General features: G+C 42.8%; 1 long non-coding RNA gene across 2 annotated transcripts in view; it reads right to left on the bottom strand.

The window, feature by feature from the left end:
* The window catches only part of LOC130308236 (uncharacterized), an 80,346-nt gene that overhangs the window by 30,508 nt on the left and 36,626 nt on the right, over nt 1–13,212 (bottom strand). For both annotated transcript variants that reach the window (XR_008857238.1, XR_008857237.1), the window contains exon 2: nt 7,934–8,005. This is a non-coding gene — a long non-coding RNA (uncharacterized LOC130308236). The remainder of the gene's footprint in view (nt 1–7,933; nt 8,006–13,212) is intronic.

Genomic DNA, 13,212 nt, shown 5'->3' with positions numbered 1-13,212 from the left:
TAATACTGTTCAGTGCTATGCATAGGGCATTGCAGTGATCAGTATTATCGGCTATCTCCTGTTTGTCACAGCGAGCGCTCCAGTCTCCACCTCCACCTCATGCGCCGCGTCCCCGTTCATCTCACCTGCTCCCCGCGCGGCGCTCCTGGGTCTCGGCGCGCGCGGCCCCGCTCTCTAGGGCACGCGCACGCGCCGGCTTCAGAGAAATTAAAAGGGCCAGCGCACCGGTAATTGGTGCGCTGGTTCCACACCTCCCATTGTGATTTCCCAATAAAAGACACCTGCCCCTTCCTGCCCTTGCCGGATCTTTGTGCCTTGTGCCTCTGAAAAGGCATTCCCTACAGTGATTATTGCCTTGCCAGTTGACGTACCCATTGCTACCGTATACTCGCCTGTGAACCCTTGCTGCCTGCCCCGACCTCTGCTACGTCCGACTATGCTCTTGCCTACTCCCTGCGTACCGCGCTATATCAATTGCTACTGGAGGACATGACCTGGTGGTTACCGCCGCAGCAAGTCCATCCCACCTTGCGGCGGGCTCTGGTGAAAACCAGTAACCACTTAGAACCGGTCCTCTGGTACAACCCGCATCATCCCCTCTCTGGTTCAGAGGATCCACTACCAGTCCTGCTGGTACGTGACACTGCTCTGGTCTGCTTGATCTCAGACTAGAGCAGGAGACACCGGGAGACGGACGGAGGCAGGTGAGGGGACCTCCCGCCGCCATGCTGGATGATCGGATCGCCGCGGCAGCGCTGCGGGTGATCCGATCATCAATTTTAACGTGCACATTGCCGCAGATGCCGTGATCTGTACTGATCACGGCACCTGAGGGGTTAATGGTGGACATTCGCATGATCGCGGATGTCGGCCATTACCGGCGGGTACCCGGCTGCTGATAGCATTTTCAAAATCAGCAATACATGCTATTATCCTATGCTAACTGCAGGGCTGCGGTCTTGAAAGCTGCTGCTGAACTAGGATTTTCCCACATACTAAGAAGAAAATTTCTTATTCGTAAGAGACCCTAAAATATTTCTAAAAATAATCAGTTTTATATGCAGGGGGTGAATCTCTTGGCACAATCTGCATTGACCAAAACTAATCTCAAATATGCAATAAGGGAAAAAATATCATTCATAGATAAAAGCGTGTTTTAAAATAACAAATAGACTGTTGGAACGTTCCATTAGTGATAAGGAGCTCCCTGCGCTGCACAATCGTGTGGAGATCAGTGCTTCAGAATACTTCCTCTCGCAGTTTCCTGTAAGAGCCGCGTCTACAGCCAGTGCTTTTACTGTCTTTGATGCAGAACCAAACAGGAAATTCATAGTAAACTTTCTATGATATATATCATTCGTTCACACTCAACCAAAGAATGGAACATCAATCCACAATAATCTCTTTTCCTTGCTGCTCATGGAAATACATGTTAATTACCTATAATATTCATTTGAATAAACATCTGCTGTAAGAATTATGACAAAATCCAACATTGCCTTGTGCCCAATTAAATCAAACCTATCATATAGGCAAATGTGCTGCATGTATTAACCCCTTAAGCACGCAGGGTTTTTCCGTTTTTGCACTTTCGTTTTTTCCTCCTCACCTTTTAAAAATCATAACCCTTTAAATTTTGCACCTAAAAATCCATATGATGGCTTATTTTTTGTGCCACCAATTCTACTTTGCAGTGACATCAGTAATTTTACCCCAAAATTTACGACAAAACGGAAAAAAAAAATCATTGTGCGACGAAATTGAAGAAAAAACGCCATTTTATATATTTTGGGGGCTTCTGTTTCTACTCAGTACATTTTTCAGTAAAATGACCCCTTATCTTTATTTTGTAGGTCTATATGGTTAAAATGATACCCTACTTATATAGGTTTGATTTTGTCGTACTTCTGTAAAAAATCATAACTACATGCAGAAAAACTTCTACGTTTAAAATTGTCATCTTCTGACCCCTATAACTTTTTTATTTTACCACGTATGGGACAGTATGGGGACTCATTTTTGCCCTGTGATCTGAAGTTTTTAGCGGTACCATGTTTGTATTGATTGGACTTTTTGATCGCTTTTAAATTTTTTCATGATATATAAAGTTACCAAAAATACGTTATTTTGGACTTTGGAATTTTTTTGCGCGTACGCCATTGACCGTGCGGTTTAATTAATGATATATTTTTATAGCTTGGACATTTCTGCACGCAGCGATACCACATATGTTTATATTTATTTTTATTTACATGTTTGTTTGTTTTTATGGGAAAAGGGGGGTGATTTGGACTTTTATTAGGGAAAGAGTTAAATCACATTTATGAACTTTTTTTTACACTTTTTTTTGCAGTGTAATAGCTCCCATAGGGACCTATAACACTGAACACACTGATCTTATACACTTTTCAATGCCAAGCCATAGCTTTGCATTGATCAGTGTTATCGGCGGTCGATCGCTCAAGGAAGGTAAGAGGACCTCCGCTCGTGTCCCAGCTGATCAGGACACCGCATTTTCACTGCGGTGGTCCCGATCAGCCCCACTGAGCAGCCGGGCAGCTTTCACTTTCATTTTAGACGCGGTGTTCAAAGTTGTTAAAGGGTTAATAGCGCGCGGCACTGCGATCGCTGCCGCGCGCTATTAGCCCTGGGTCCCGGCTTCAGATTCATGCCGGGACCGACCCGATATGATGCGGAGTCACCGCGTTACCCTGCATTATATTGCGGGAGCCGGCCAAGGACGTAAATATAAGTCCTTGGTCGTTAAGGGGTTAAAGGGGCATTCCAGGATTTTTTTTTTTTTACTATGCTACAGGGGCTGTAAAGTTAGTGTACTTCATAATATAGTGTATGTACCTGTGTGTGATGATGGTCTTTGCCTCAATGTTTATTTTTAACAGCATACAAAATGACTGTTAACTAAAGTTTTTCCAGGTTACAGTGTGGCCTGAGACGTTACATCACTAGTCATGTGATGACAGAGAGCCTGTCTGCTTCAATGGGTGGAGATCCTTCTGCAGTGAATTTTAGTTCTGCAGCATAGCATGGAAGGCAGCACACCTGTGCTTCAATGAGTGGGGTGGCTCATCTGTTCGAGGGAGAAAAGTGACCTCACACTTAGAAACAAGGTATAATGGGTTTGTAGTTTGACAGAGGGATATCCAACAGGAAATATCCATTTCACAAACAGCTAGCCACAGCTTTATGGTAATCTGACAACATAGCCATTTAGCCCCAAGACAAGCACAGATCCTTCCTAAGCATGTCCATTACTGTCTGCCAGGTAGGTACTAAAATCACCTTATGCTGGATAACACCTTTAAGTGTGCCACATGTATTAAGTGTGCACCATATATTAGTGATTACACATTGCTTGTTTAGTGTAACCAGGGCGATTTATAAATGCTATATCCCATTATTTGATCATTTCAAACTGTGAAGAGTTTTTTGTTGTTTTTGGACTGGATATGCAACTCAGTGCGGAGGGTTGTAGTGCGAGGAGGGGATTATGCTGCACTGAAGGGAATAGAAGTCATGTGCCTTTGGAAGTAATGGATTATGTGCTGCAAAGGGGGAATGTGTGGCTGTGGAGGGAAGAAGATTTGCTTTTATAGAAGAAGGGGGGATGTCCTGTTCTTGTGAGAAGATAAATGTCATACTGACTGGGTAATAGCATTCTTTTTCTGGCCAGAGTAAAACGTGCGAATGTTACATAGAATGACATCATAAGGGTGTCAGCATTACAAATTTACTCACAGCAAGGGCATATGTGGCAACCCAGGGAAATTTAAGGAAAGGGTCTTGATGAGGGTAGTAGTCCCTGTTGTGAATGCTTTACCCAAAGTGCCTCTGCTCCCCACACATACCTTTTCCAATTTGGGCTGTTCCCGTAGACAAAGCCCCAAAAAAAGACTTCTGACAGCCAGAATTTTATTTAACCAATTTTTAATAAAACATAAAAATAGCTTGTATTCACCAGCCTCTGGTCTTAGCAGCCACAGCACTTCCTGGGGGATGCAGTCGCCAAGTCACATTGCTGCGGAGACAATTGCTGACTGGAATAGGACATTTAGAACAATTAGCACTAATTTACATTTTGACATATCTTTACCATGCTCTGGCTAGTGAGGCCTAGTAGGAAAAGCTCGAGAGGACCTAGTATGGATTTACAGAGCGTGCTGTCATATCTGCTAACTTGGGTCTTATGAGTGCAGAGGGAATTTTTCTGCATCCTCACTCAATGATTGGCAAACTGTCTATTGTAAAGTAAGACCAGGCTCAGCACTCAAATTGAAAAAACATTTTTGAAAAAAACATAAGCGATTTTAAGGTTTTTTTCCAAAACTTTATCTTAGCCCTCAAGCCTTTTTTTACATTTTTCTGAAGTTGAGGCCAGTGAACAAACCATGAGTCTGTATGATAAAATATAATTCCCTACTATGTGAGGAACCTCAAAAGTTTCTAGTTTCTGTTCACCAAAAAAAAAAAAAACTCCAGGGCATAACTACACAGTGGCAAAGAAAGCCTGACATTTGTCTGGAATTTCATTATTTATTGCAGGTAAGTGCTAACCCAAAATGGCACTGTGTGTAGTTGCTTTCAGGCCTGAATAGATGAGTACGTCTCAGGGTGCCCAATATCCATTGTCAGTACGAAGTGCTATAAATACTATACAATAATAAAATGGAACAGGGAAAAAATAGCTTAAACCATGCTACTCAGCTGAAACCATCAGTTCTAGTTTAGGAGGACCCATGCTTTACTCCCCAGCTTGGCGCACAGTCTGACTTTATATTATTACTAGCGGAGTACCTGGCGTTGCCCGGTATTTCCTTCCTAATCCTTGTTGTGGAGGAAAATCAACAGAGGAAGCTTTTGACTTCCTATCCCGTCCTCATATATTGTTGTCATATCCCAACCCCATATCCCGTCCTCATATCCCGACCTCATATCCCAACCTCATATCCCAACCTCATATCCCAACCTCATATCCCAACCTCATATCCCGACCCCCTATCCCGACCTCCTATTCCGACCTCCTATGCCGTCCTCCTATCCCTTCCTCCTATCCCGTCCTCTTATCTCGACCTCCTATCCCGACCTCCTATCCCATCCTCCTATCTCGACCTCCTATCTCGACCTCCTATCCCGACCTCCTATCCCGACCTCCTATCCCGACCTCCTATCCCGACCTCCTATCCCGACCTCCTATTCTGTCCTCCTATCCCGTCCTCCTATCTCCACCTCCTATCTCGTCCTCCAGTCCCATCCTCCTATCTTGACCTCCTATCTAGACCTCCTATCCCGACCTCCTATCCCGACCTCCTATCCCGTCCTCCTATCCCTTCCTTCTATCCTGTCCTATCTCGACCTCCTATCCCGACCTCCTTTCCCGACCTCCTATCCCGACCTCCTATCCCATCCTCATATTCCGTCCTCATATCCCGTCCTCATATCCCGTCCTATCCCGACCTCCTATCTCGACCTCCTATCCCGACCTCCTTTCCCGTCCTCCTTTCCCGTCCTCATATCTCGACCTCCTATATCAACCTCATATCTCGACCTCCTATCCCGTCCTCATATTCCGTCCGCATATCCCGTCCTCATATCCTGTCTTATCCCGACCTCCTATCCCGACCTCCTTTCCTGTCCTCATATCCCGACCTCCTATCTCAACCTCCTATCTCGACCTCCTTTCCCGACCTCCTATCCCGACCTCCTATCCCATCCTCATATCGCGTCCTCATATCCCATCCTCATATTCTGTCCTCCTATCTCAACCTCCTATCTCGACCTCCTATCATGACCCGTAATATGTGTACCAGGTATTGAAGTATCTCCAGCCGTATGGAAGTTATGTGGGAACATACATTCCCATTGATTTGCATGGGACTTTAAACAAAAACCCTGACCCTCACAATTGGGGTAGTTAAGGGTTAAATTAACGATCCTATATTTTAAGTGGACATATAAGTAACATGTGACCAAGTATTATTGAAATATCTCCAGCCGTTTGGAAGTTATGCATATATTTCCCATAGACTTGTATGGGACTTTAAACAAAAACCCCGACCCTGGCAAATGGGGTGAGTAAAGGTTACATTTCCTATCCTATATTTGTTGTTGACATATAAGTAACATGTGTGCCAAGTTTCATGTTAATATCTTTAGCCGTTTGAATGTGATGCTGGAACATACGCACACACACATTGGGGGATATTTATCAAAGCTGTCTATGTCCCGCATCAATATAGACCAAACTACAGAGCGTTAGGCTGGTCTATTGTGCGCCTAATTTATCAAAAGGTGCACGGCTCTTGGTAAATTCTGTGCACAGACTTCGGGATCTATGCTGTAGTCTATATTTAAACCTGCTCCAACATGATCTGACATTTCGGCGTACTTTCAGCCGATGCGACTTGTCGCTGAAAAGTCGCTTTTGATAAATTCAGCACCAATGCATTTCAATGCATTTCAGTCTTAAATAGACTAACATGCATCATGTTCTAAAAATCCTCTAGAGCAAAAGTCGCAGAAAAGTCGCACATATTTAGAGGGGGTCTTAACACTAAAAGGGGGTCTTAACACTAAAAGCCTGACCAGTCTTTACTTTTGACATGTCCAGGCAATGTAACCTTGCTCACACTGTCAGTCTGAAAGAATTGTGATGTGTCCCAAAAACAGATTTGAAGAAATCTTGCAGAAAATGATGGAGAAAATGTCCAGTTGATTTTTTTCATTCTTACAGACCACTGAGGGATATAACTAAAAGGGGTATTCCCATGTCATCATGGTATGCCATATCCACAATATAGAGGATAACATTCTGATTGGTGGGGTCCCAAATAGAGCACACCAATGCACAGCCAGCACTCTGTTCGTTCTCTATAAGGCTACTTTTACACTGCTGTTATGACACGATAGTGTGACAGCCTTCAGGGAACCCGAGGAGCATCGTCTGCAAGCATCGTCTTTTTCTCCTGCTACTCCCGTGCGAAACAACTGCCCCTATTGAATATAATGGGTTCCATTGGGACCCATTGTTGCCCATTGTGCCCTGTCCAGATAATGGCTGTTAAAGGCAAAAAAAAGAGAGCTTTATGGCCATTCTGGACATTGCGCAACGGCAGTGAGAAAGCAGCCTAAGGCCTCCAAACAATGCCTAGTGCTGACCTCGGGGGACATTTCCCCTTCATTCTATGGATCAGTGGGGTCCCTGTGTATAGGGAATAACATGTTGAGATAGGAATACCCTTTTAAGTCCTGGCAGATAGAGTAGTAGGGTTAGGCTCCTACTGCAGCTTGTTGTCTTACACCAGAAACAAGTTTGCACGGGGGATGGCCAAAATAAGTGCAGATATATGAAGCTGTGACGGGCATGCATATCCTCATAATTCATTGCTACCCTGTAATATGCTTATCTGTCCAGTTTATTGCATATTCATATGAATACACCACATGTACAAGAAATCTGAAGACAGTGGGGATATCCTTCTTACAGCTGGTTTGAAGCCATATGTAAACCTGGTTAGTTTGTCTAGATTTTTAGGGAGATTTGCAGTAAGAAAGCGACCCCAACACCCTCTACATACTAAAATTATGAGTAGCTGAAAAATATTTTGCCCTCTTTCTATGAGTGTTCCATATTCTCAGTTTACTGAGAAATGTAGTAAATGCTTTGATTAATTTCATGAAAGTGTTCAGACAAAATGTCATAGTTGTGGGGTGTCCGTATTAGTTGTTGGGGAAACCCATGTGGGGGTGTAGGTATGATACCATGAAAAGGTTAGTAAAAACATCACTCCAGTTAGTTCCCTCTTTTTCTCTCGGTCTTTTCAGAGAATTTCTATTAAGTTAAAGGTCACTTTCATTTTGCTCTTTAGCTTTATTGCCAGGAACAGACATGAGTTTATTTTCTCTCTAATTGACTGACCGTGAGTTTCTGATTCTTCTTCACTCCCTTTACTGCAGTCCTGGACATATAAGTAGGTTAATCTTGCATAAACTGCAGAATAAAAGAAAAATGGAATTACAAAAACACAAATGTAAGAGATAACACAATCTACTAAAGGGATGCATGCCTCGTATTTTTAAGTGCTTTGGTATGTGTACATGACCTATAAAGCCTGCCCTATTTTAGCTTACAGACATTGAACTCTTTCCATGATGCAAGTCTTACGAGCATGTTGTTTGACAAGAAGACAAAAAAGGTTTTGTTTGCTAAAAACTATGCACGTACTTGTAATTAATACAGGTATAGTACGGTACATTGTACTATATGCATTGTATGAAGCGCAAAAGAGTGGAGAAGGAAACTAGCTTATGTTACACAACGTAGTTTATCTTTATTATAGGGTTTATTTCATGATAGAAACCCCCGTTCATATATCCTCTTAGGACACATAGATGTCATAGAAGGGGGTGCCAAAATGACGACTATATAATGCTGCACTTCCCCTGTAGTTGCCACTGCAAACATTTTTTTTTAAAACTGTCTACATTTTATAAAGTATTTGTGTTAGTGAGGCACTTTCCCGCTGCATGCAGCTGCCATGCCGCCATGGGAATGGACAGAACTATAGACCAGACTTTAACCTATTGGGATTAAGACTGGTATGATGCAAGGTCAGTAGGGTTTAGCGGCATAGGCCATATTCAAATTCACGATATTTTGCGAATATATGGATGAATATTCGTCATACATTCGCTAAATTTGCATATTCGTAATATTCGCATTTTATTTTCACATATGCAAAAATTTGCATATGCGAAAATTCGCACGTCAGTCTCACACAGTAGTATTTGAGCCTTCTTTACACCACACAAGCTGGAAGCAGAGAGGGGTGATCACTGTGATGTGTACTGTGGAAAAAAAAAAAAAACTAATATTCGTAATTGTGAATATAGTGCTATATTCGAGAATATTCGCAAATTCATAAATATGCGATATTCGCGAATAAAATTTGCATTGCAAATATTCGCGAGCAACACTAAAGGTCAGTACGATAAAAAGGTCCCTAAAAAACAATGACAACATGATAAGGCATGAGGAGCAACAAAGAAGGTAAGCATGGACATAGTGCCAGAAATGGGCACAGAATAGAGTAAAGTTGGTCAGAGTGAGCAACTAAGTTGGTTAGAACTTGGTCAGTGAGTAAATAATGGCCAGTGGTTAGATGTTTGTAAGTGGGTAGATTTCTAAAGTTATAGGGTACTTCTCTAATTCTGTTCTACAATGCTCAAGCCCTTCCATCAATGTAGGCTCTAGGCTAGCTATTTATACTCCATATACTCCAGTGTTCTTTGTCTGGAATATTGAATCATTTATTGTTACTGGCTTTGGGATTCTATTTCCTGGTTTACCTGCATTTATTCTTGGATTGTTCTCTTACTACTCTTTTTGCTTACTGTTTTTGTACTGCAAAGCTATTTCCGTTACAGGCCCAGCTCATTGATATTGCTTACATCTTTAGTTTGTGCTTCTTGTGTTTGTCCTGTTTGCTGTTCCTTACCGCATTGTGTCCTAACCTGATCCCAGACTTTTGTACTGTGTTTGTATTTTGACATCACTACACCTTGCATTTATTCAGTACAGGGATTGTTGTCCAGTTGGGGACCTGTTGCTTACGGCAGATCTTCATGTAGACAGGGATAGAGCCTATGGGTGACCTCAGAGCTGCACATAAACCTACCCAACATGACAGTTTTGGAATACGTTGGCTCTATATAAGCAAATTTATCAATGTAGTTTAATCTACCTATATGACTGGACATTTTCAATACTTCATTTTATGTCTGGTCCCTGTATATCATCATATACAGCTTATAAAGCTTTCCAACATGACTGCTAATTGATGAATCTTCATGACGTATGGCAGCACATGGCACAACCCTAGTCTATTTTTTTCATTTATTTCCACCCAATTTCACTTGCATTATCAGTATGGGCACTCTCCTGAGCAAACACACACAGCAGCGAGGACTGCTGGACTTTCAGCTGTTTCTGTGCATGCAGCTCACCTCATGAATCTATATTTAGAGACAAATTGTTCTTGGTGATAAGCACATTTTAGAAAAGCAATTATTCAATGCATTCTAATTGAATGAAGTGCATAGAATACAATGGCCTAATATAAGGTTATCACCAGCAGAGGCGGCTGTAGACTTTTTGAGGCCTTAGGCGAAAATAAATCTGAGGCCCCCCAAGCGCAATAAAAAGAAGAAAAACAAAAGTAAGCAGGTGATATTAAAACAAACTGTATAAATTGCATATTTTAAGGCAAACTTTAATATATATCATAACCTCGCTATTCACAGCTCTTGAAATCTTATTTTCCTAATTAAATTATTCTACAAAATATCTATACACACACATTGGGTATAGATTTAAAAAAAAAAATGTGACTACTCAGTTATTCTTGTTGGTGTCTCCTAAAACTGAAATAAAGTTGTCAACAGGGTATTCAAAGAACATTATAGAATCAGGAACCCTATAGTGGTAAACTATTTAGCGCCCCACATCCCCTTTAAATTTTGAAAAAGGTACCTTACCAGCCACCCCTGTGGAAATCAGCTCAAATGTACATGGTGCGCTCTCACTCCTGAACCCTGTTGTGCACCCGTAGAGCATTTTACGTCCACATATGGGGTATTTCCGTACTCAGGAGAAATTACGTTGCAAATTTTGGGGGTCTTTTTTTCCCGTTTACCTTTTGCGAAAATAAAAAGTATGGGACAACACCAGCATGTTACTGTAAAAAATAAAAATAAAAAAGCCCCCCAAAATGTGTTAGGTAATTTCTCCCGATTACGGAAATACCCCATATGTGGTTCTAAACTGTTGCCTTGAAATACGACAGGGCTCCGAAGTGAGAGAGCGCCATGCGCATTTGAGGCCTCAATTAGGGATTTGCATAGGGATGGACATAGGGTATTCTACGCCAGTGATTCCCAAACAGGGTGCCTCCAGCTGTTGCAAAACTCCCAGCCTGCCAGGACAGTCAATGGCTTTCCAGCAATACTGGGAGTTGTTGTTTTGCAATAGCTGGAGGCTCCGTTTTGGAAACACTGCCGTACCTGATGTTTTTCATTTTTATTGGGGGGGGGAGGGGGGGACTGTGTAGGGGTATGTGTATATGTGGTGTTTTACTTTTTAGTTTGTGTATTGTAGTGTTTTTAGGGTACATTCACATGGGTGGGTTCACAGCGAGTTTCCCGCTGGGAGTTTGAGCTGCAGCGGAAAATTTGCTGCATATCAAACTTGCAGCGTGAAACTCGCTGTAAACCCGACCATGTGAATGTATCCTGTGCAAACCTGTTGCAAAACTACAACTCCCAGCATGCCCTTTGGCTGTTTGTGCATGCTGGGAGTTGTAGTTTTGCAACATCCGGCGGGCCACAGTTCGGGGACCACTGTCCAGTGGTCTTCAATCTGTGCTATTCCAGATGTTGCAAAACTACAACTCCCAGCATGCCCAGACAGTCCTGGAATGCTGGGAGTTGTAGTTTTGAAACATCTGGCCCTTCAGATGTTGCCACACTACAACTCCCAGCATGCCCATTGGCTGTCTGGGCATGCTGGGAGTTGTAGTTTTGCAACAACTGGAGGCACACTGGCTGGGAAACATTGTTTCCTAACTAAGTGTTTCCCAACCAGTGTGCCTCCAGCGGTTGCAAAACTTCAACTCCAAGCATACCCAGATTGCCCAGGCATGCTGAGAGTTGTAGTTTTGCAACATCTGGAAGAGCACAGATTGGAGACCACTGCACAGTGGTCTCCAAACTGCGGCCCTCCAGATGTTGCAAAACTACAACTCTCAGCATGCCCAGACAGCCAAAGGCTGTCTGGGCATGCTGGGAGTTGTAGTTTTGAAACTCCTAGAAGCAGCAGTGAATATCACTTTACAGTGATCTTCACTGCTGCTTCCACTTGCCTGCCGCTTCTGTCTTCTAGACTTGCCTGCCGCCGCCGCCTCCACGTGTGCCTGCCGCTGGTCCCCAGTCCTTACTGCCACGCTGTCCCCGCCGGTCCCTCCGCAGGTATGTGCCGCGGCCCCCCTCAGCTCCCGGGATCCTCTTCCCCCGCTCTGCCCGACTTCTAGGGGCATGCAGAGCAGGGGGATCTGAACTTTAACCCCCCCCCCCCGGTCAGCGATCACTGTGATTGGTCGACAGGGACCATCCACAGATGGTCCTGGGGGGGCTTGCAGAAGTTGTCCCCCACTGGTAACAGCGGGACTTCTGCCAGTTAACCCGTGTGAAGCCGCGCATTGCCGGGTTAATTGCATGACATATATAAATGTCACACTAATGTTAAAGCTCACCATGCATAATTCCGCACGCAATTCCATAGTGTGCACGGACCCTGACTGGTCCACTCGAAGACATTCACAGAGTTGACCTTAAATTAGACTTTTGTTGATTTCAGCACAAGACCACAGTATACCCAAATGTGAAAAAAGTGGAAGGGCCTGACACGTTTCCAAATGCATTGCATCTACTTTCTTGTTATGTGAACGTTGCCCTTTGACGCAGACAATCACGCTACCTCATGTATGATGTCATGACTGTGGTTTACATGCACTGTATCAGTCACCAAAAATCAAAGGCCTCTTTCATCTAGATCAGCAATACTCATGAAGGAAACTTTTCTTACTGATCAAAAACTCCCGCCATTCCCTGCACATTACTCACCATGTAATGATGAGGTTTTGACATCTTTATGCCAGGTAATGAGTTTTACAATGTCATCTAGTTCCCAGAAGCTTTGAAGTATTCAGAAGTCTCATGCAACTACTCCAAGGCTCTTGAATCTTTATTTTGTGGTAAAATATGTCAGAGCTCTCTTTATTGAAGTGTCTTTGAAGATCACATTTGCATGGGGAGGACAAGCTTTTACTCTACCACACATAGTTTCTCCATTCATATTTTATCCTGGCCACACATGTTGAGGAACATGCAAGAGAATCTGGGAACTGGTCTGACACGAAAGGAAGAGCAAAGATAAAAGATCACAATGTCACATCGTAATATAATAATTGTGTGTAGTGTTCTAATCGTTTTCAATATTTACCCTTAGTGTTCCATATTGTTATTATTTGTTATTCTAATTATTTATTTATAAATATTGTTTTGTTTGGCTGTTTTAAATCATTATTTTAATATTTAATGCTTTAAAAGATCAACTATGTTCTTTTATGAACATATATTGTA

The sequence above is a fragment of the Hyla sarda genome, chromosome 1, assembly GCF_029499605.1.
Source record: "Hyla sarda isolate aHylSar1 chromosome 1, aHylSar1.hap1, whole genome shotgun sequence".
Lineage (NCBI taxonomy): Eukaryota > Metazoa > Chordata > Amphibia > Anura > Hylidae > Hyla > Hyla sarda.
Note: the sequence above shows the minus strand (reverse complement) of the source record. Positions and strands in the feature narration are given on the sequence as shown.